The sequence below is a fragment of the Rhinatrema bivittatum genome, chromosome 7 (genome assembly GCF_901001135.1).
Source record: "Rhinatrema bivittatum chromosome 7, aRhiBiv1.1, whole genome shotgun sequence".
NCBI lineage: Eukaryota > Metazoa > Chordata > Amphibia > Gymnophiona > Rhinatrematidae > Rhinatrema > Rhinatrema bivittatum.
The window spans coordinates 97745975-97766421 of NC_042621.1; the positions used below are offsets into that span (position 1 = coordinate 97745975).

The 20447-nt window shown below is 43.9% G+C and overlaps 1 long non-coding RNA gene across 1 annotated transcript in view; it reads left to right on the forward strand.

The window, feature by feature from the left end:
* Positions 1-15013, forward strand: part of LOC115096267 — an 89520-nt gene extending 74507 nt beyond the window's left edge. The window contains exon 3 of the long non-coding RNA XR_003858011.1: positions 14957-15013. This is a non-coding gene — a long non-coding RNA (uncharacterized LOC115096267). The remainder of the gene's footprint in view (positions 1-14956) is intronic.
* The last annotated feature ends 5434 nt before the right edge of the window (positions 15014-20447 follow it).

A 20447-nucleotide genomic window follows, 5' to 3' on the forward strand; every position in this document is an offset into this window, starting at 1 on the left:
TGGGATGGAACAGCTCCCCTATGAGGAAAGGCTGATTAGGGCTGTTCAGCTTGGAGAAGAGACGGCTGAGGGGGGATATGATAGAGGTCTTTAAGATCATGAGAGGCCTTGAACGAGTAGATGTGACTAGGTTATTTACACTTTCGAATAATAGAAGGACTAGGGGACATTCCATGAAGTTGGCAAGTAGCACATTTAAGACTAATCGGAGAAAATTCTTTTTCAGTCAACGCACAATAAAGCTCTGGGATTTGTTGCCAGAGGATGTGGTTAGTGCAGTTAGTGTAGCTGGGTTCAAAAAAGGTTTGGATAAGTTCTTGGAGGAGAAGTCCATTAACTGCTATTAATCAAGTTTACTTAGGGAATAGCCACTGTTATTGATTGCATCAGTAGCATGGGATCTTCTTAGTGTTTGGGTAATTGCCAGGTTCTTGTGGCCTGGGTTTGGCCTCTGTTGGAAACAGGATGCTGGGCTTGATGGACCTTTGGTCTGACCCAGCATGGCAATTTCTTATGTTCTTATGAGCATTCAGGGATGTAGGCCCTCGAGGAGCGAGTACCAGATCCCGTCTTAGCAGTCTGAAATCAAGAAGAGAGAGCGGGGCCCCTGAGGAGCGGGTACCCCTTGGTAAGTTTGTGGAGGCAGAACAGCAGAGAAGTTTCCTCCTTGCTAACTCGATTCGTAGTAGCATACGAAGACCTTTTAAGTTGGAAGCGGATGACATCACTATGGGGGAACGCCCCCGAGGTTCGTGCCTTTGCCGGTAGCAACTCTGGAGCACGCGCGCACCCTTAGGTCATCAGGAACATGGCGGATCTGCAGCGTCAGGCCAGCCCGAGGATTCCGGGGAGAAGCGGTGAGGAGAAGCCGCAGCAGCATCTGTCCGTCAGAGCCGAAGGGAGTCGCCACAAAGGTAAAGAGGATGGAGCGAGGGCGAGAACAGGCACGAACGCAACACGTTCCTTCAGGTTCTTTCAATGGCCAAGGGATCTCTTAGATTAGAGACTCCCAAACTCCTTTTAAATGTTAAGCGGCGAGTCCCTGGATCCCGGGGCACTTAAGCAGAAGGTAAAAATAAAACTGGTCCAAAATACAATCAGATTGAAGGACGAGTAAAGTTTCCTTTACCCCCAAATAAAAAGGGGAAAAACGTGGCATGATAGCGATTGGTGAAAGGCAACCCTTTCTCCCGTTCCATGTCCAGACCACCTTCCGTGCAGCCTAAGGGCCCTTTCCCAAAAGAAAATATGACAGATCCAAGAGCAAGAACAGAGCCATCCTGCCCCCTCATGGGATAACGCATCAATCCCCACAGCAAAATGATGGGTGCTAGTTTTTATACTCTATGAACGCCACCATTCAGTCTCTCCCAAGGGGAGATAAACCTAGCAAAACATCGACTTCTGTTCCCCATGTTAATATGGGAGAACCCTCTTACTGGAGGCCCAGTAGGGCTGTCAACATACTGTATATATCACTGAAGCTTTATATCAGCATTTCAGCACCAGTCCTCACGGTCACCAAATGAATCTGGTTTTCAGGATATCCACAATGAATATTCATGCATTATATCTGCATACCTGTGTAACCCCCAGGCAGATAGTCCCAGACAGGGGCCCAGTTCAGGTATTAAGTGCTCAGCTCTTAAAAGATGGTCCAAATAATTTGATAGTCCAGGATTCCCTGTGGAGGGGTGGGGAAGAGATTAATTTCCAGGCCCTTTTGTACAGCTTAGTTCTTAAACTGCCTCTTTAATCCAGTGTAAAACAGCACAGATAACCTCATAGGAGGTGGGTAGCAGCAATAATCATGCTGGAAGCTGGATGGTTTCCAACTCAGTTTTACTGATAGTTGCTAAGATGGATGACAAATTCTTTACAGCTCATAGGTGCTAAAGCCCAATTAATTGGTTTACACTGAGTTCTGAATAAATTTGTGACCTAAACTTCCAGCAAAATGCATTTAGATATGCAAGCCAATTCCATTGGTAATTGTATCTCCTTCTCCAGTCAAATTAGTGAATTTATCTGTTGCTTCTTCCCATTGAACAATGGTTAAAATCTAGCCCCACTTGATTAACAGGATGACAAATCCTAGTTCTCTTATCTCTCCTGTAGTCTTCCCTATTCTCCTTTCCTTTTGGTTAGCACCAGGCCGGCACTGGCTTACTCTTCTCCTCCCAAGTGTTTCTCGCCTGGGTCAGTAGTGAATGGCTCTGGAATGATCCTCTCAAACCCCTTCATTCTCTGGCAAGGATTATGAATGCATTCTTCCTAGATGACATAGAAATCTGAGTCCCTGAGCCCTAGGGCAGTCAGTGAACACAATAAAGACAAATTTTACTCAAAAGGGAAAATCAATGAGAGGCAGGAAGGGTGGAAAAGCTTCCTCCTCACTTAACAAAAGTTGTCCAAAAACCTGGATCAAAAACAGGAAGGCACTTGTGTCTCCAATTCTTTCCCCAGGGCTCTGACCACGACAACCCCCCCGAGTCCTTTTCCAGCAGCAATAACCAAAGATGGGGGACAGCACAGACAGGCTCTCCAGCAGCAGGGGGACTCAGGGAAACCAAAATAAGAATCCACAGGCTTATAAACTGTCAGAGTAGTCTCAGAATAGCTAAAAGTGAATATATCTGTGTTCTTGCAGTGTTCTGGTTGCAGGTAAAAAAAAAAACACCCCACATCGGATGCCTTAGTACCACTCGCAGTATTTAACATGGATCATGCCTAGTAAAGAAATTATTCAAAGTGCAACCATAAATTGGAACAGCAGGTGTCACTAGAAAGTTTGTTATAAGTACACAGGAAACGATTCTAATGCCCTCAGTGTCTGCGGAGATCCTTAATGATATTGTTGTTTAGAGGCTGCCGGGTTCAGTTTTATCTCCAAGGTGCCAAATACCAGATCTATAGACATGTAAACTAAAAGAAGGTGGCCGGGCCATTCTGCTCTGACAGCAAACAGGACTGAGCCGAGCTGGTCCTTCTTTTCCTCTGCGGTTGCTAAAACATTCCTTCGCTGTTAGATCTCTATCCCAGGAGATAAAGACTGGCCCAGAGCCGTGCTTTAGAAGAGGAGATCTCACTATTTGAATCTTCTGGTGCACCCTGTACAACCTGTTGCTAGCGAGCCAAATTCAAGTTTCCTACTTTTCAGATACTCTGGGCTCTTTCTATCTCTAAATATATATTTCAACTCTTACAGCACCACCATCATCCACTTGTCCAGTGGCCAAAGGGTGTTGCTGGTAAAAGGAGAGGAAGGTGTGGAGCTACACTGAGCTGGAAGGTGATAGCCTCATTTTATAAAAATTGTCCAGAGAAAAGAATAGGAGGTAAAATAGCAGAGCAAACAAAAGAAACCTTTTCATTTGCACTGGATTTTTTTTTTTTTTTTTAAGCAGGAGGTTTAATCCTGTTACGTTACTGTTTCCCCAGTGGGGTTGGGCAGTGTGTTAAGCTCCCTCCACCCACCCAAATCTAGTACAGGTTTTCAGTCTCGGTCAAAAGGCCACCAAAGGACTACCTACAGCTCATTGGTCAGCCCCTGCACTTGGAGCTTGGCCAAAAAGCCAAGAAGCAATGCGAGGCTGAACACAGTGCTGTAATACTCACAATAAATGTTTTCCTCTAATTTTTGAGAAGCTATGTGTGTAAAAATTCTCTTTTGTGCAACTTTTTATAAGCCTAGTTCAAATTTGTCCAAGTGCCTGTAACTAAAAACTCACCTGAGCTAAAAAATTCTAAGTTATCCCTATCAATTAAAAAGCAGAATGAAAATACTAACAAAAAAACAAACTTTGAAATGTTTGTATGCTAATGTCAGAAATCTAAGAAGTAAGATGGGAGAATTAGAATGTATGGCAGTAAATGATGACACAGACTTAACTGGCATTTCAGAGACATGGTGGAAGGAGGACAACCAATGGGACAGTGCTATACCGGGGTACAAATTATATCGCAATGACAGAGAGGAGCACCCGGGAGGCGGTGTGGCGTTTTATGTCCGGGATGGCATAGAGTCCAACAGGATAAACATCCTGCATGAGACTAAATATACAATCGAATCTTTATGCGTAGAAATCCCTTGTGAGTCGGGGAAGACTATAGTGATAGGAGAATACTACCGTCCACCTGGTCAAGATGGTGAGACGGTCAATGAAATGCTAAGAGAAATTAGGGAAGCTAACCAAATTGGTAGTGCGGTAATAATGGGAGACTTCAATTACCCCAATATCGACTGAGTAAATGTATCATTGGGACATGCTAGAACCAATGAGAGCGGGAGCAATTTTAGATCTAATTCCCAGTGGAGCACAGGATTTGGTGAGAGAGGTAATGGTGGTAGGGCCGCTTGGCAATAGTGATCATAATATGTTCAAATTTGAATTAATGACTGGAACGGGGAGAGTAAGCAAATCTATGGCTCTTGTGCTAAACTTTCAAAAGGGAAACTTTGATAAAATGAGAAAAATAGAAAAAAACTGAAAGGAGCAGCTACAGAGGTAAAAAGCGTGCAAGAGGCATGGTCATTGTTAAAAAATACCATTGTAGAAGCACAGTCCAGATGTATTCCAAACATTAAGAAAGGTGGAAGGAAGGCAAAATGCTTACTGGCATGGTTAAAAGGGGAGGTGAAAGAAGCTACTTTAGCCAAAAGATCTTCATTCAAAAATTGGAAGAAGGTATCCAACAGAAGAAAATAGGATAATGCATAAGCATTGGCAAGTTAAATGTAAGACATTGATAAGACAGGCTAAGAGAGAATTTGAAAAGAAATTGGCCATAGAGGCAAAAACTCACAGTAAAAACTTTAAAATATATATATCTGAAGCAGAAAGCCTGTGAGGGAGTCAGTTGGACCGTTAGATGATTGAGGGATTAAAGGGGCACTTAGAGAAGATAAGGCCATCGCGGAAAGATTAAATGATTTCTTTGCTTCGGTGTTTACTGAAGAGGATGTTGGGGAGGTACCCATACCGGAGAAGATTTTCATGGGTAATGATTCAGATGGACGGAACCAAATCACGGTGAACCTAGAAGATGTGGTAGGCCTGATTGACAAACTGAAGAGTAGTAAATCACCTGGACTGGATGGTATACACCCCAGGGTTCTGAAGGAACTAAAAAATGAAATTTCAGACCTATTAGTAACAATTTGTAACCTATCATTAAAATCATCCATTGTACCTGAAGACTGGAGGGTGGCTAATGTAACCCAATATTTAAAAACGGCTCCAGGGGCAATCCAGGAAACTACAGACTAGTTAGCCTGACTTCAGTGCCAGGAAAAATATTGGAAAGTGTTCTAAATATCAAAATCACAGAACATATAGGACATTGTTTAATGGAACAAAGTCAGCATGGCTTTATCCAGGGCAAGTCTTGCCTCACAAATCTGCTTCACTTTTTTGAAGGAGTTAATAAACATGTGGATAAAGGTGAACTGGTAGATGTAGTGTATTCGGATTTTCAGAAGGCGTTTGACAAAGTTCCTCATGAGAGGCTTCTAGGAAAAGTAAACAGTCATGGGATAGGTGGCGATGTCCTTTCATGGATTTCAAACTGGCTAAAAGACAGGAAACAGTAGGATTAAATGGAGAATTTTCTCAGTGGAAGGGAGTGGGCAGTGGAGTGCCTCAGGGATCTGTATTGGGACCTGTACTTTTCAATATATTTATAAATGATCTGGAAAGAAATACGACGAGTGAGGTAATCAAATTTGCAGCTGATACAAAATTATTCAGGGTAGTTAAATCACAAGCAGATTGTGATAAATTGCAGGAAGACCTTGTGAGACTGGAAAACTGGGCATCCAAATGGTAGATGAAATTTAATGTGGATAAGTGCAAGGTGATGCATATAGGGAAAAATAACCCATGTTATAGTTACACAATGTTAGGTTCCATATTAGGTGCTACAACCCAAGAAAGAGATCTAGCTGTCATAGTGGATAACACATTGAAATCATCTGTTCAGTGTGCTGCGGCAGTCAAAAAAGCAAACAGAATGTTGGGAATTATTAGAAAGGGAATTTATTTATTTATTTTATTTAAAATCTTTTATATACCGACATCCGTTTGCACATCGCATCGGTTTACAAGTAACTTAATAACTTTTAGGCAAAGCCTTTACATTGAATGGTGAATAAAATGGAAAATGTCATAATGCCTCTGTATCGCTCCATGGTGAGACCGCACCTTGAATACTGTGTACAATTCTGGTCGCCGCATCTCAAAAAAGATATAGTTGCAATGGAGAAGGTACAGAGAAGGGCAACCAAAATGATAAAGGGGATGGAACAGCTCCCCAATGAGGAAAGACTAAAGAGGTTAGGACTTTTCAGCTTGGAGAAGAGATGGCTGAGGGGGGATATGATAGAGGTCTTTAAATCATGAGAGGTCTAGAACGGGTAAATTCAAGCTTTTTATAATGAGAAGGGAAAAAACAGCTGATATGGACACACCGAGCAAACAGTTGTTGCTTTTTAACATTCAAATGCATTTAATGTTAATTTTGATCCGCTTAACAATTTCCTAACAAACAGATAGGCTTAACCTAAACAAATAGTTTATTGCACTAAAAATGTTACCGTACTATGATGGCACATGTTTAATTGTAATCTATACCACTCATATTTTTCTTTATCGTGCCTGTTTGTAAACCGTTGTGATGGTTATCTAACTCAACGACGGTATAGAAGAGTATTTAAATTAAATTAAATTAAATTAAATGTGAATCGGTTATTTACTCTTTCGGATAGTAGAAAGACTAGGGGGCACTCCATGAAGTTAGCATGTGGCACATTTAAAACTAATCGGAGAAAGTTCTTTTTCACTCAACGCACAATAAAGCTCTGGAATTTGTTGCCAGAGGATGTGGTTAGTGCAGTTAGTGTAGCTGGGTTTAAAAAAGGATTGGATAAGTTCTTGGAGGAGAAGTCCATTACCTGCTATTAATTAAGTTGACTTGGAAAATGGCCACTGCTATTACTAGCAACAGTAACATGGGATAGACTTAGTTTTTGGGTACTTGCCAGGTTCTTATGGCCTGGATTGGCCACTGTTGGAAACAGGATGCTGGGCTTGATGGACCCTTGGTCTGACCCAGTATGGCATCTTCTTATGTTCTTATTCTTGTTGTGTGCTCTGAGCTAAGTGTGCCTGAGCAAGCGTTATGTAAATAATACCGGGATTTTTTAGTGTTATTTCAGTAATTGTTTTAATGAAAATAGTATTTTAGCATATCATTTGTTTTAAATTGGATTTCATATTTTTATAGATAGAATGTATATCTTTATTGTATAATTATGCTTGTTATGCCATGTTATATGCGCAGGGCTCATGATCTCGCTTTGCACTAACACATATACAGCTCAGATGGAACAGTGCCTACAGTTCGGGATAAGTATCCAGAGGAGCTGTAACCTCTTAGGTTGTGTTATTATGAAAGAGTGATAGGTATCAACAGCAAATGATAATACGCTTTTCTTCGAATGGTAATAAAGTAAGCTAAAGGGAGATGAGTTTCCTTGGGCTCTTTTAGTTGCGTCTCTGATAACTCTATAGTTAGAAAGCAAACCCACCAGCAATGTTTTTTCCTGGGAAGACAAAACCACTTCTGGTTGAGTCTGTCTTCTTGTAAAATGACTTTTTTTTTTTTTTGGCTCATAAGGCACGATTTTTGCAGCTCATCGTGGTAACTGATCTCTGTGCCCTCCAGGAGCACATCCAACCTGTTAAACACGTTTGTACACGATGCCAGGATAAACTCTTTTCTGAAAGCACATTCATTCCTTGCCTTTTACCACTTTCTGTGCGGGGTTAAAACACCCCCCCCCCCCTCCACCAAATAAAACAAACAGCCTCATTCCCCTGAGCTCATCTCCACATTATTTATAAATAGACGAAACAGCAATGGACCGTGTACAGATGCTTAGGCTGCCTCATTATTTGCAGCATGCTACGCCAGTCAGGGCTACTGCAATTATCATTACTCTCTGAACCCTCACTAACGTTTTATACAGTGTACTATATCAAAAGCCTTTGCATTTTTTGCTTTCTTTCTCCTAGTTTAGCAGGGTTATAGACTGGAAGATTTGAGTCCATGCGCTTCAGACTTCACTGCGACTAATTCTATTCAGTGTCGTACAGCTTCAGCGCAGTCACTACCTGTTAGCTGATGAAATTAGTGTAGAGGTCCATCCTGGACTCCTTGTAGAAGAAGGAAAGGCCTTTGAGGTGTGAAAAGCTCTTGTGCTACGGCGTCTTTTATTGCTGGCTCTTTAAAAATCTATTTCAACCTACAATGGCTCTAATGAAATTATGCAATTTTATTCTAAATGTGTCTCTGTTGAGGCTGCATGCCGTAACTTAACAGCAAAATAGCTCTAATCAAGGTACATTTCCTTTTCTGTAGCTGAAACATATATCACCTTGTCTCTCATATATTTCCAAATGTAAATATAGCATCTAACCAATCCACATATTGACCTTTCAAATAGTGATAGACAATAATTCTAGTACCTCAGTCTCCTGGTAGCCGCCCTAGCCTTTCCTCATATGTAAATATTCCAGTAACCTAAATTACTTTTTCAAGTTCCGGGCTATCTCTTTAATATAGAGAGCCCATTACTGTAGTGAGTGCCATACTGCAGTTGTGGTCTCATTGGGACCTCAAGGAAACTGAATGATCTAGTTTGCAAAAACCTGTTCTACTGCCAAAGAACCATGTTGGTTCCAACTGATTATACCTTGCTTCTCAAAGTGCCCGATAATCTCTTCCTTTATAATCAACTCTAGGATGTCTCCCAGAACCGCTGTTAAAATTAACTCTGTGGTCATAAGGTTCAGATCTAGCAACAGTTTATATATATATATATACACACACACACAGTATGTGCTTCGTCCGTGCTGCAGCAGTGTTTTTGGTTCCCTAAGTAAGCTGTTTCTCCAGACATCAGCTGTGACAGTTTAGAAATGCCACCCTGGGGTGTATCTTCTAGGTTCACCTTTTTGCATTTACTGATTTTGATCATGGGTCCTTTGCTGCTTTCACTTTGCTGTAGCACTGCTCCCTTAAAAGTAGCCCCGGAATCCCCAGGGATATTTGTCTAGTGTTTGTGAATACGTCTGCTATCTGTGGAATTCTTCTTCCCGCACTTCTGATAGATTTTACTTGCTAGCTCACGCGGAGCAGTACCACCCTGCACGGTTCTGTCACCCTGTCTAGTGTACAGGTCAGGCGGACGCGGCGGGCAGGATGGAGCACCTGGCTCTGAAGACTCTGACAGATCGAACCTGGATAGTTCCCCTTTCTAAGCCATGTTGTCAGGAATTGGTCACAGACCGAAATCCTGAGCTGGGAAACTCCCGACATGTCCGGCCTGGGTTAATGAGTAAGTGCGCAGAGTGCCTGCTGTGGGCAGACCGTGCAGGGCTTCGCCGCGCCAAACAATCATCACATTGTTCCCTTTCAAGAAGCTTTTACCGCCTACTGAAGTGTCTGTTGCAGCTGCCTCATATTTGCTTGCCTAGAAACAATTTTATAAGAGAAAGTGACCATTCAGAGACACTTTTCCCTTTCATCCTACTTGTCCCTCTGCTACGAAAATGTTTTTCTTTTATTTTACAAACCTCATGTGGCAGCTGGAATGGATTCTTCTTTTCTCCTGGAATTTATCTCAGATTGTTGCTTTTAGTTTGACCAGTTTTTATCCACTCCTAAAATCAGGCTTGGCTCTGCTTCCAGGAGAGATGATGTTGTCCTTTAGGGCATAGTTACTAATGAAATCTCTTTAAAGGGAGTGGATTGTAATGTCAGTTTTCTGGGAGCTTTTTTTTTTTCTGGCATTAACTTGTTGACGTTTCTGCACTGGGCCCGTTGCTCACTTTTGTCATTTTGCTTTGCTAGTATCTGATTAGAACGCTTGCTTTTCCTCTGACTTGTGGTCCTTGTTTCTTTGGGTTGTTGGCTAGAAGTGACCTCCCAATGCTGGGGGCGAGGTATCTGAATGCCTGCTGTCTGTTTTCCTTCCACTGCAGGAGGCAGAGCTGATTTTGTGGAAAAAAAGAGTCCGTAGGAAGCTGGTGGCCGGGGACAGCAAACTGAAAACTTTCAGCAGCGGCAGCAGCAGTTAAAGGAAGCTGTGAATGCTGGATCTGTTTCACGGTTCAGCGTCCGTGGCAGGGAGTGGAGGGGGAGAGGGGGATGTGAGAGGCAGTGGTGTTGGGTAGAGGATGAAGGACCTGAGGAATGGTGGCATGGGCTTGTGGGGGAGGGGAAGGGGGATTGGGGGAGGGGTGGCAGTGACATGGGGGAGGAAGGACCCAAGGAATATATTTTGGACAAAAGTAATATGTGACAAATAGCAAAAAAAAATAAATAATAATAATCCTATAAAGCGAAATATAGATTACAACATTTGGCCAGCCCAGAGGCTCAGTGACCCTGCTGCACGCTGCCATGTGGAGGACTTGGGTTTGATTCTTGGTCAAGTCCTCCGTCTCCAGGGTGGACAGGGCTGGGGATGCTGTGGAAGCATCATTCACAGCCCCTGGAGGTCCTAGCCTTTGACCAAAGGAAGTACCTGGTGGCTGGATATATGGGGGATGATTATAGAGTTCTGGTAGGAGTCCCCTCCTCTCCCCCCCACTACTGTTACTGCAATAACTGACTAAGAAGTGAGAGTTCCCCAGATAGTTGTGAATGATGGCTCATGGTGTCATAGCCCAAATGGGGCCCTTTGCAGGGGGGAAAAAAACAAGTTGAGAAAGTGTAAACTCCCAGGAGGAGTTGGGAGGCAGCCCCCAGCATTCTTCATGGCAAGCAAGCGAGCAGCCGGGCTAGCGTTCCAATGATGCAGGGATGGGCTGCTACCACCAGGAGAGGAGAGAGATTCACTGCACCCGCAGCACAGGCAGCACTGCATTGTTAGCAAGCTGCCGCTAAACAGATCCCCCAAAAGCCGACAACCGCTGGTCGGACAGCCTTGAACTCGCTCAGGCGATGCCCCACCAATCCGCACAGGCCATCCACCAGCTTTCATCCAAATCCGTCAAGCTGTTTTTTCTTTTTTTCTGCTTTTCCAAGAATGTCTAAAAATGACCCCCAAGTTTGCTGCTACTTAGCCGGATAAGTTGGAACTTATCCAGATAAGTGCCACTTTCACGATTTTAGCTGGATAAATCAGAATTTCTGGATCAGAAACGTGCAACTGTTATACTCATGTGATTTACACCTAGCTTTCAAAATATATGCATGGAGATTTTATCTGCGTAAATTTATATACATTTACCACCCTTCACCCAAATAAGCTGGCTTTTACATGTGTAAGTCAGGAGATTTTCTAACATGCTCATATTACCAGTTTTACCAATTAGCCTACCAGTTTGCCCAAGCCATCTGCATGTCATTGAGAATCTCCTAGCTTTTAAATTCTCAATTCCCCCCATTTTACACCACCTCCCTCACCCAGTTAGTATTTCACTTTAGGGTGCTTACTATCACTCCAGATATAGAGCAGATGTAAATATATGCAGGTAAGCGGTCACATTTACATGCAAAAGCTGCTTATAATGTAGCCACTTACTCGTGTAAATATTGACCCCCACCCCTGGCCCATCCCTCTTTTTCACGCTTAAATACTCATGTACCCTTACTTATACGTGTGTTTTGAAGAAGTTTATAAACTAGATACACGCGAGTATATGCTACTTACACGTGTATGTGGTGATGTTGACGCGTTCTAAATCTTTGAAAATTCATCTTTATGTGAGTAATCAAATTGCATACTTTTCCCTATACAACCCCCTGGATGATTTTCAAAAGCCAATTTTACATAAAAAACCTGGCTTAATATGCATAAATCCTTTTGAAAAGTACCTCTGATGTGTTGAATTTGCTATCAGAATATCTGAGACCTAGAATGGTGGGTAAAGATTTTTGTTTTTATGCATTATTGGCCATGTTATTTTGCCTTTAAATTGCAGTGACCACAGACTGGACAGAGCATGTTTTTATTGATGGCATTAATAGGCATTAGTCAGAGATAATTAGCTTGTCAATTTGTGTATTTACCGCTGAGTGGGTGAGTCCTGGTTCCACCCAGTTCTGAGAGGATGTGCAGCTCTCATTAGTTTTTTTCCAAAGCTTTCGGCTTGAGGACGAGTGCTTGTTACAAAGAGTTAAATGCTAGCTGACTAGCTCAGAAGTTCCCACTAGTGGGTCCCAGAATATTTACAAATCTGACCATAAGATCATTTTGTGCATTCATTTCTCAAGGTGAAAAAGTACACAGCAGGACAGCGGTTCCTAAATGATTTATAAAATGCACCATATTTATGTTAAAACATCTAGTTTTAATCCAGATTTTTTTGAATGGCATTTTGGTTAGTGCTCACGTGACTCCTGAATGGAAAAAATAAGGGATTTACTGATCAAACGTGTAGGAGGGCAGATCGTGAATCTGTAACTTTCACTCTGCCGTTTTGTTTTTGGACATGTCAAGCTACAAACTTTTAAGGTGAATTTTAAAAGCCCAGCATACGCTTTAATTAGGCGATGCGTGAATAAGTCGGGCTCACGCACGCCAAGCGGATTTTAAAATTCGCTCGGATACACGTGTACCTCCCACAGCGTGCACTTCTAGAAACTTTTCCAAAAAGGGGCGTGGTCTGAGCAGGGATTGAGGCTGAGATGTGCAAGTAAAAACGGACTCCACCCAGCACGCACCAAGGTCCCCCCTGCCGTGTAACTTTACTTCTGCTATGGATGACATGTACGCTCAAAAATAAAGAACACTAGGCAAATCTGCAGGGTTTTAAGGGTCAGGACTAACTGGGAGGAGTGAAGGCTGCTAAACTAGCGGGGCTTGGAGGACCTAGCTCTTAACTGGGTGAACCGTGGACGAACAGGTAAAACTGGCACGCGCGCCCCCTTTTGAAATGCCCCCGTTTACGCGGTAGAAGCGGGATTTGTGTACCCATGCCCCCCACTTAAAATTTGGTGCATATGTGCGCGCGGCCAGGCTATTTTATAACGTGCACACATACGCGTGCGAGTTACAAAATAGCCGCATCCCTGGGCGCGGGGTGATGCGAATGCGCAAATATTCGCCCGCCCGCCGGTTTGAAAGTCACTGTCACTGTTCTCTGCCTTCTTCCAGAAGATCTAGGCACGCCCTGCTGACTCATTTCTTCGTTCACCTCTGCCAGACACGAGGAGGACAATAATCAAACTGCCCATATTGGTGCAAACATTGTGGGCAGTTTTTTACCGATGGGATTTACATTAGTCATCAACGCAAACTTGCCGCCATGGCAAAAAGACCCCACAGAGATCTGTGCCTCCTTTTCCTAGGGATACCTGTTTCATCAGCTGGTAATGGGACCCACCCAGAAGGGGGGGTGATACTGGACCTGCTACTTACCAATGGGAGCAGAGCTCTGACGTCCTAGTGCATGATCGTCTGCGAGCCCGTGATGGATGGATGATGCGGTCCAGTAGCGGAGTGCAAGTGGTGATGGTTCGTTCTAAGGGGAGGGTCCTAGACCCTTGGGGGGGGGGGGGGGGGGAATCTGCAACTGGCCTTGTTAGAAAAGTAAATAACGGTAAGAGGAAACTAGAGGCTGCTGCGGTTTTCTAAAGAAGCAGCTGAAAAAAAGCAAGGAAAAAAAGGTTATTGCCAGGGCTTTACTCAGGGGGGTATGTGCTGGTACTGAGTATGAGCACGATTTCCTTTACATGTTTGAATTGCCTTATGCGCCCCCCCCCCCCCCCCCAAAAAAAACATGAATCTAGTGCTGCCCCCCCGTGTCCTCTCTTCTGTATGGAGAGGGGAGACTGCTGCCTGGGCAGGTAAATGGAGGAGGGGAGAGGACTGATGCTGGGCCTCTGGAAAAGAGTGAGGGGATTTAGCCTTTCTGCTGGAAGGAGGTGGCTAGGGTGAGAGCGGGAGAGGGCAAAGTAGCGTGAGGTGTGGTGGGATGTATTACATTAGGGCCTGTCAAGCCATTTGCGTGTGTGTGTGTGTCGGGGGAAGGGTGGCTTTATGAGAAGGTGGGTGTTAGGTTAGAGTCCAAAATGCTCAGATGACCAAAGTTGAAAAAAGATTTTTTTCCTTTTGGTTTAGTGATTGTAACATATCAGCTTTTGGGATGGGAATGTGTAGCATTTCTGAAAATCTTTGAATTTTGCACCATAAGAGAGGAAATGCATGTCTGCTTCTATTTCGCTAAGTGTAGCACTGCATGCAGTGTCTGGCTTCTTGGGGTTTTCAGTTCAGTAATTCCTGGTCACTTATTCTGTGTTCTGTCTGTGTGATCAAGGTGAGGTCTGCTGCTAAATGTGTAGACTCTGTATACTGATCTTTAGCAGTTTGGCTTGTTTTTCCCAATAGGAAATTGGTGTTCTAGGTTGGGTGTAATATTTGCACTGCTGTCACTTTATTGTGGCCAGTTGCAGGGGGTACAGCCCTGGGTTGTTGCACTTTCCCATCTCATTCCCCAGGAGGGCCCTGTATGCGAGTACTAGCACTTTTTTTCCAGAAAAAAAGCACTGGTTAGCCTACATAAACTACAAGAGATCACAGGCAACAATATCTGGAAAAGGTAAGCAAAGCTGGGAAAGCTATTAGATTGTAAGCTCTATTGAGCAGGAACTGTCTTTTTTTCTTTTTGTGTGTGCGTGTTTGTACAGTGCTGCATATGTCGAGTAGCGCTATAGAAATGTTAAGCAGTAGTTAGACAGCAAAGATGAAAATGGAAGAAAATATAGTAAATACAGTAAAATGGAGAAACAAGATTATTATTATTATTTTTTTTTAGATATGTTAGTAATAGGAGTAAGTGCAAAAGTGGCAGTATGGAGCTCGGAGGAGACAGGGAGGAATATGTAGAGGTTGGCAAGGAAAAAGCAGAATTGCTTAACAAAATTTTCTGTTTGTTGTTCACAGAGGAAGAGCCAGGACTAGAACCATAGAAAACGGACCCAAATAAGACTGGAAGCAAGGTAAATCTCAAATAATTTTTAGAAAAGTGTGTTTGTGAGGAGCTAGCAAAACTTAAAGTAGATAAAGCAACGGGGCCATACAGGATACAACTGAGGGATTTAAGGGATCATAGAGAAATTGTGGCAGTTCTGCAAGCTGGATCTTTTCAATGTTTGTTTAGAGTCCAGAGTAGTTCTGGAGGACTGGAGACAGGCAGATTTGGTTCCTTTCACAAAAGCGAACTATAGGCTGGTTAGTCTGACGTCTGGATAAGCAAATTAGTGGAATCACTGTAAAAGCAGGAGAGTGCAGTTTCTGGAATCTAATGACTTTACAAATCCAAGGCAACATGGTTTTAATAGAGGAAGGTCTTACCAGACAAATATGATCAATTACTTTGATTGGGTGACCAAAGAGTTGGATCAGGAGCATTAGATGACGTGTACTTGGATTTAAGTAAGGCCTTTTACACAGTCCCATATAGGCAACTTACAAAAAAACTGATGGACTCTAAAGTGGATGGGCAGACTAGATAGGCCATTTGGTCTTTTTCTGCCATCATGTTTCTATGTTTCTAAGTGACTGGATTAGAATGTGGTTGAGAAAGAGGCAACAAAGGGTAGAGGTAAATGGAGATCACTCTCCGGAGAGGGGTGTTACTAGTGATTCACTGTAGGGATCAGCTCTTGGACTGGTTCTTTTCCACATTTTTCATGATATTGTGGAAGGACATTTGGGAAAGGTTTATGTTTTGTGGGTGATACCAAGATCCGCAACAGGATAATCAACTAGGAAGGTATGGAAAACATGAGGAGGGTTGTAGCAAAGCTCATGGATTAGTGTAGAGACTGGCAGCTAAGATTTAATGCTAAAAATTGCAGAGTTTCCAAAATCCAAGGGAACAGTACAGTCTAGGTCTCTAGAAAGTGATTTTCTTATTTTTATTTGTTTAATTTATTTAAAAAAATCTATAAACTGCCTACTCAAAATAAGAGCAGGATCTGGGGGTTATCATATTTGATAATCTCAATGTGGCCAAACCAAATGTGCCTGATACTTCGCTTTCGATGCATATCCAGCATGGCTCTCTGCTTCATGGCATGGGAGAGGCTGATACATCAAGCATTTCCAGCATAGCTCTCTGCTTCAACAGCAGGGGAATAAGAAAAGCTGAGGCTTCACGCATATCCAGAATAGCTTCAACTGCAGGGGAGAAGAAAAAAAAAAAAAAGGATTCGCACTCACAAAGCAGGGAGTAGCTGGCGTGTTACGGCGGTTACTACCCTAAACCAAAAGGGCCTGATACTTCACTTTCCATGCATATCCAGCATGGCTCTCCGCTTCAACGGCAGGAGAGAAGAAAAACAACCAATAGGGGCTGTATGACATAGTCTGGGTAAAGGGAATAAACATGGGTGTAGCTTGCTTATTGCGGCGGCTACTACCCCTAACTAATCAAGCTAGGTATTTCACTTGGATGCAGCTCCATCACTGCTCTCTACATTAAGGGCGGGGGTGGAAGGGGAATAGAACCAAGAGTTAAGAGAAACAGATAAGTATGAGAGAAAAAATGTGTGAAGCTTGCTGGGCAGACTGGATGGGCCATTCGGTCTTCTTCTGCCGTCATTTCTATGTTTCTATGTTTCTATGTTTCTATGTAAGACAATTGTTATGCTTGCCGCTCGCGGGAGGCCCGTGGTACGGCCCTCTCACCTTCCCAGATGGACCTCAGCGCTTATTTCTCCATTGCTGGTGGCAGTCGGCCGCTGGCTCCGACTTTGGGCCCCCGCCAGTGTCTCTGGTCCTGCTGTGCTGCCCGGGAACTCCAGCAAGGATTCCTCCTCTCAGCAGTTTCTCCACTTGCTCCGAGGAGAGAAGCTGCCAATGGCACCGCGCCCCCTCCTAGGTTCGCATGTGCACAACTCTGATGCTTTTAAAGGGCCTGCGGTGGGAACCTGGCCGTGGACCCGGATGCTGATGTCACTATTCTCAACGTACTTAAGCTTAGGCAGCGCTCCTAAGTGTTGCCTTTGCAACAGGTCTCCTCAGTTCCCTGTTGATCGAGTGCTTGTTGCCTTTAGAGATTCGTCTCAGCCTTGTGTTCCTGATTCCTCGTTATTCCTGGTCCCTGTCTCTTTGTTCCTACCCTGCTTCTTGCTTCGGATTGACTTCACGGACTTTGACCTTGCTTTGCCTGACTCTGCCTTGTGCCTTCTCCAAGCCTGACCTCTGCTACATCTGACCTCACCTGCCTTCTCCAAGCCTGACCACTGCTACGCCTGACCACGCCTGCCTTCTCCGTGCCTTGACCACTGCTACGCCTGACCATGCCTGCCTTCTCCGTGCCTTGACCACTGCTACGCCTGACCACGCCTGCCTTCTCCGTGCCTTGACCACTGCTACATCTGACCACACCTGCCTTCTCCACGTCCTGATCATTGCTACGGATAACCTTGCTATAGACTCTCTCTTGTCTAGGGTTCCACTTGTCTTGCTATGATCTTCTCTGGCCGCCAACTTCCATCTGAGTTTGACAGTGACTCCTCTGCCTCTATCCTCTGGACATGGACTCTCAAGGCTTTGGCCTTCCTTTGTTCAAGCACCCTCAGTCTCTCCTTGTTCCTTGGTGCTTGGGTTCCAGTTCAGTAACCCATCTTGGATAGACTTATGCCACCTGCAGGCTGCTGTCTCTGGGCTGAACCACCTACTGTCAATAACCTATCTCGAGGCCCGCCTAAGTCCTGCCGGCCCTGGCACCCAAAGGCTCAACCTGAGGGGAATGTGGGCTAGTATAGGTGAAGCTCCAGCGGCCTCAAGCTTCAGCCCACTCCATCTGCTGATTGTGGGGACCCGTAGGTCCTTGCCTACGGGTTGCGTCAACCCCACCTCAGCCCAAGAATCCACCTCCAGCGCAACAGCAATGGCAAAAGCCAGAAAGATGCTTAGTGCATAGAGAGAGGAATGATCAGCAGAAAAAAGGTGATATTGCCCCTGTATACGTCCCTGGTGAGACCTCATTTGGAATACTGTGTACAGTTTTAGAGACCGTACATTCTAAAGGATATAAACTGGATGGAGTCTGTTCAGAGGGTGGCTACTAAAGCAGTCAGTGATCTTCGTTCTAAAGCATATGGAGACAGGCTTAAAGATCTAACTATGTATACTCTAGAAGAAAGACAAGATAGGAGAGTTATAATAGAGACATTTAAATATCTCAGAGATTTCGATGCACAGGAGGTGGATTTGTTTCAATGGAAAGGAGACTCGGGAATAATGTAAGAAAGTATTTCTATACATAAAGGATGATGGATTCATGGAACAGCCTCTCAGTGGTGGTGCAGGGGCAGGGACAGTATCCGAGAAGTATAAGAGATCACTAAGGGAGTGGTGGGGACTGTGAAGCAGAGCAGTTGTATGACTAGGCAGAATAGATAGACCGTATGGTCTTTTTCTGCTGTCATGTTTCCATGTTTCTATGAAAATGTCAGCTACACGTGCTGTTTCCCTCCCCTGAACTTAAATATGCCCGCTGGAACACATCCAGAAAATGTGTATTGCAGAAGTCGGTGCATAATTTTGCTTGCATTGAGGGTGGGCAATGTTCAAAGAAATGTTTTTGAATAACCCAAAGATTTGTGCTGCAGAAGATTTGCAAGAAACTATTTACAGTCTATCACAAAGGCAATTCAGAAGGTGTTTAGTTGCATTTTTCTTAGCAATAAATCTATTCCAGTTGCTTGTGCAATCAAGTAACTGCATTCAAATCTTTCCTGTTTCTAAAATACAAACTTCTTCTCATCAGTTGCTTCAAATAAGCCTCTCAATCTATAGGGTAGTGCCTTAGAGCTAGAGCAGATGTTCACGTAGGAACTTACCCCAACTAGAGGATTTCAGATGTGTGCCATTGTCTGACAACTTCCCCAGTCTTAGGGCTAGTAATACTTTTACCCAGTTTAGAATACTTTGCTGGTAGTATTGTGTTAGGCTCAAGCACAAGCAGTTCGCTATTCATATGGTCTTTCTTGGACCACGGCTCCTGGAAGTTTTCTCCTGCACTTGATGGATCTCTCAAATTGGAGAGTCATGCTTCTGCAGCAGGGTGGAAAAAGGTTTACCACTTCACAAACTTTCTTCAGATTGTTCTGGTAACGTGGAAGATAGGAAGATACAGTACATTTCTTCTAGCTCCACCACCCTCTTCCCTGTACTTGGGAGCCGAGTACCTTCCTTCCTCTTTCTGAAAAGGCAGCTTCAGAGGCCAATATAATAAAACCCACGTTAAAACCCATGCTAGTTTTTAGCATTGGTTTTCTTTTCTCTGTCAACAAACAGGGCTGAATTAGCCATGACATGTGGGTGACTACAGTCAGCAGCACCGAATGGACCTCTCTCCCTTAGCTAGTAGAGTTTTTACTCTACTGAGCATGTGTGGGAGATCCTGCGCAGGCATTGCCTTGTGAACCCCCTCAGGCTTCTTTTTGTCCCTTTCTTTGTCCCTATTTTTATGTGAAAATCTTAACTTTTTTCTTAAAAGTTGCTTTGCTGCCTCAGCAGCCCCCAAACAGCTCTTTTCAGTGCTCTCCTTAAAAAAGACATTTTTTCATAACAATGTTCGGTAAGAAGAAAGCCACAGTGAGTGGTTTCAAGGACTGCTTTTGCAATAAGCAAATGTCAATCACCGATGGACATGACTTGTGTTTCTGACTTCTAGGACTGGATCACGACTGGGCCAGTTGCTACCATTGTGGATGGATGTTCCCATGTAACCAAAAATCGAGGGCCTGGAAGCTGCAGTAGATCCTCTTCCTAAAGCACAGCCTCATCTGCCTCCCTGGGAATGGAGTTGAGCAGGAGCTCCTCAAAATATTCCTCCCCCCCCCTCCATTGCAGGAACAGGCTGAATCCTTCAGTTTGAGTAAACAGAAGCAGTATGCATTGCAGAAAAGAGACTCCATTCTTGTGGAGCTGATGGAGCAGCTGGCACTAAAGAAGCACTCAGGTGCATCAGTACCATCGATGCAAACTGCGTCAGCACCATTGATGCACAAGGCCCCAGTGCCAGCAACACACAAGGTCCTGGCATCATCAAAGCACAAAGTCCCAGCATCGTCAATACACATGACCCTGGAATTGTCGATGCAAACCTCCTTGATTCTCTCGGTGCATCAAGCGCCAGAACACTGATCCTCACCACCTTTAGCCATTAAAGCAATTCCTTCATCACAACTGTATGCTGCCCTAATGAGAGTATTTATTAGGAGCAAGAAGGGATATGATACCCCTACACCCAAAATTACTAGGGCACTTACATCAACAACATTAATGGAATTAGGGCTATATCTGGAGACCCAGATCCCATTTGCTCTCTGTGCCTCTCACACCTAGCCGGCCTCCAATCTAAATTTTGCAAAGCCCGAAAGATGTACAGGATTCCATACTAGTATCAGAAGAGGAT